Consider the following 4333-nt stretch of genomic DNA (forward strand, 5'->3'; position numbering starts at 1 on the left):
AAAAAAAAAAAGATGCCAAGAAAATGTTTTGTTTTACATTGGTAGTGTTCTCTGTTTTTCAAAGTATATCAAAATATACTTTTCCTGGGCCCTCTCTGGTGGAGCAAAGGGCTAGGGCGCAGCACTGCAAGTGAGCCACAGTCACTTTAGTGCGAGTTTGACCCCTCACCTCGGAGGTGATGCACGTGGGCAGCAGACCTCTCCTGTCTCGCCCACTGCTCCCCTCAGCAGTGTGTTTCAGGAGACCTGCCTGTTCCACTCCCCACTCCATCCTTGGTGAATTCTCTGACCGCCCCTGCACCTCTGGCCTGCACCTCAGTTCTGTATGCATAAATAAATAAATCTTAAAAAAATAAACATAATGACTTCAAAAAAAAGAATAGTTTTAAAAATATATATACTTTTCCTACCTTTATTTACCCTTACTTTTAATTTCCTCCTTTCAGCTTCCAGGTGTTCATACTAGCTTTGACAAAGCCACCAGAAAAATGACCTTGGCTGTTCAGGGGTCAGTATTCACTGCTGAATCTTTGAAATGAACATGCTGGGCCAGGCCTGGGTGCATGAGGCAACACCCCCTGTTGCCTTCTCCCATGGGGCCACACACAAGCTCACCAGGTTCAACCTCGTGCAATGGCAGTGCAGCAAGAAGGATCCATCACATACTCCAGCTCACACCATTAGGTGTATAAAGCCAGAAGTCCCTTGATTAAGAAAATGAGGCATGATATTTATAACACTCAAAACACAGATCTGGTTTGTAAAACAGTAAATGTTATAGCCATCAGCTTGGCACCATAACAGATCAAAATGCAAAGGGAGATGCTATACAGGAAGAAATTCTTAAGTGTGATGAATCTATAGGCAGAATACAATGATTTATTTTATTCATTCATTGAATGCCTTTATGTGACAGCCATTAGTGTCAGCTCTGCAAGAATTGATGATCTTTTTTCGGTCATTCAGTGCATATTTATTGACTACCTATTATGTGTGGTGCTCCAAGACGGGTTCTGAAGAATATAACTGCATGAAATACAGTCTTTTACACATGGAGGCTGATCAATCAGCAATTACAACAAAATTGGATAAATCGACTATCAGACAAGTAGAGGTCACAGAGGGTATGAGGGTTCTACCGCTGACTTCTAGTTTTTGTTTTTGTTTTAGCCCTTCCAATTTAATAGGCAAAAAACATTAAGCTAAGCAAGTGGTTTTGGAGAGAGGGATATCAAAAATTAATGGGGCATATTGCCTTTGCAGCCAGGAGAGCCTGGTTAGCCGAGGAAGGTCTAGATGTGCTTCCCCGTGGGAGGGACAGCTTGTCTCGGTCATGAAAGCCATCAAGAGCAAAAGTGAAGAAAACATCTTGCAAGTTTCCATTACTCAGTAGGAATAGAAAATTACTTTGGCAGGATGAATTGAGGCCAGATACCAGGTGTCAGATAAAGCACTTTTGAAAAGTGATAGTGTATCTATCTATCTATATATATATATCTATAAAGTAAAAAGAAATATTAGAAGGCACATCAGAAATTGTCATGGACAGCATGATGGGCTTTAAGACATGGGGTTCTATTTTTAATCGACATTTCTATAGCCAGGGATTTTTGTTCACTAGATTCAGTCAGGTCAAAAATCAAACTGGGGTTCTTTTAAAAATTTTAGGTTCTTCTGGGGTTCCTGCAGTCAAAGAAATGTTTGCCTCAGAGATTTGACAAATTCATGGGAAGACTTTTGTGAAGTTTTAAAATATTTCTAACTGCTTCTGCTGCCTTAACTAGTGTGAGTGACTCAAAGAAATGTTTGCCTCAGAGATTTGACAAATTCATGGGAAGACTTTTGTGAAGTTTTAAAATATTTCTAACTGCTTCTGCTGCCTTAACTAGTGTGAGTGACTCAATATTACTTAAAAGAAACTCAATTTTCCAGAGTAGAACTAGGAAAAATTCCACCCATGTTAGCTATTCTGAAGATATTAAAATGACACATATCCCACCGTTAGTCTTTTTAACAAAATTTCAGAAACTTTATTCTTAGCATGGAAGTTACATGACTTCGGCTAGTAAGAGAAACAGAATTTAATGGAAGTTTCTTTGACCTCACCATCATTTTGACAGGGAATAGCTATTTAGAGTAAATTATGGTTGTACCATACTATAAGACATCAGCAAACTGAATGAATAAGCAAATGATGAAAACTTTGAGTTTCCAACCAAAAGAACTCCGTTGATTTCCTTTGATAATTATTTAGTTTCATGTTTAGGCCCTTTTGACATTTTAACCTTTAGAAAGAACTATCTCTAAATCTCAAATTCTGGAAACTATGAGCATTCTTTCAAAGGCTGTCTAGCAGCTATCTGCCTGGTAAGTTCATTCTGCAGCTTTAATGTACATCAGAATTAACTTGGGTGTTTATAAAAATTCAGGCCTCCAGACTTTTATGACAGTAAATTATAATTCCAAAGACCTGGGAAAGCAGCCTAGAACCCCATTTTAAATTACTACCTCTGATAGTTTTCAAGCCAAGGGTCTGTTGGTCACTAGTAAGTTTTCCATTGTTGCATACAAAATGGCCACAAACTTAGTGTCTTTATTTAAACTACACACTTATTATCTCACCATTTCTGTGGGTCAGATGTCTGGGTTCAGCTCTTCTGGCTTTCAGGTCTAAGGGGGCTGGAATCAAGAGGTGAGCTGATCTACTTTATTAGAAGACCCAGCTTCCAAGCTCCATTATGTTATTGGAAGAATTCATCCTCAAAGCTGAAGACTGACTTCTCAGAGGCTAAGTGCCAGAAGCTGTCCACAGGTCCTGGAAGTCACCCTTGAACTCCTGCCCTCTGACCCTTTCAACAGAACCTTTATAACAGGGCAATTTGCCCAGCAAGAGATCCTTTGCCCTCAAGGAGGGCCGTGCCTCTGCTGTAATTGTTTTTACCTCATTACCTCAGGCCCAACCAAGATAGTGATGATTCTGAATAACACAGAGTGAACTGATTAAGGACCTTAATTATACCTCTTATCTTTGCCACACCACTTAACCTCATCACAGTAGTGAAGACTCCTGCTTGCACTCAAGGGAAGGGATTACAGGGCCCTGCCAGGGGAGGAAGGGGAGGGCATGTGTTTCTGAATTCTGGCTCCACCACCCTCCTTTGAGAACACAGGTTTAAAAAGCTTGAAATACAGACTTCTGGAAACTTTGAGTGTGAGACGAACAGGAATGACAGAGTTATACCTGCAAATGTGGTTGACAAAATAAAAATTAAGACTGCTATGGGACTCAAATGCAATAGGCTGTGAGGAAGTGAACAAGAGATGGCAGCTTTTTGTGCCCAGGGAAAGACTGGTACCATTTCCTCACCTTTGTCCTAATCAGGGAAGTTCTGTCATTCACCCTTTAGAAGGCTACATTCTTGGGTCCTCCCTGGTGGCACAACGGCACCATGAAGCCACTGCAGCACAAGTTCAATCCCTGGCCAGGGAGGTGACCCATATGGCACAGCAGACCTCTCCTGGCCCACCCTCTGCTCCCTCAGCAGTGTATTTTAGTACATCTGCCTGTTCTGCTCCCCACTCTCTCTCTGGTGAATCCTCCCATCCCAGCACCTCTGGCTTGTACCCCAGTTTTGTATGCATTAATTAATTTTTTTAAAAAAAGCAGCCTACATTCTCTGTGAGAAGAAATTGTAATGTCAGCAGCTATTTTAGTATTTCCACAGAGAAGGGCCCTTAATATCTGATGGAAATGGCCCCCAAAAGAAATTTGTTCCTGCCCCTTATTTGAGTAGTTGCTATCTTAATAATTTCTTTATTTTTTTAAACTTATATCTTATTGAATTAACAGATCTTCAGCACTGCATATAATTTAGGGATGTAGGTTTATACCTCTTCAGGTCCCCACCTCCATACTCATAATTTTTACCATTACTTGCTAAGATGGAAAATTTTCTGGGAAAATTTACCAAGCCTGACATGAGAAGAAATAGCAAATCTAAACAAGACATTAATATTAATATTAATAATACTCAAACCTAAAAAGATTGCATCTAAAGGAAGCCATTTATCAACATAATTTACCTATATTTACGCAAATATTTAAAATAAATATTAGCAAAAAAATACACTAGCCCTTCCTTCCTTCTTTCCTTCATATACACACCTGTGCTGTGTGCATGACACACACACACACACACACACACACTCCTCCCTACTGTTGCTAGAACTCAAGTTCAGCATTAGTAAATCTACTAATGTCATTTGTCATATTAATAGATCTTAGGGAAAGATTTTTGATCATGTCTATAAATGCTAAAATGTATTTCTTAAG

Source organism: Condylura cristata, unplaced genomic scaffold (assembly GCF_000260355.1).
Source record: "Condylura cristata isolate star-nosed mole 26May11 unplaced genomic scaffold, ConCri1.0 scaffold00012, whole genome shotgun sequence".
In the NCBI taxonomy this organism is placed as follows: domain Eukaryota; kingdom Metazoa; phylum Chordata; class Mammalia; order Eulipotyphla; family Talpidae; genus Condylura; species Condylura cristata.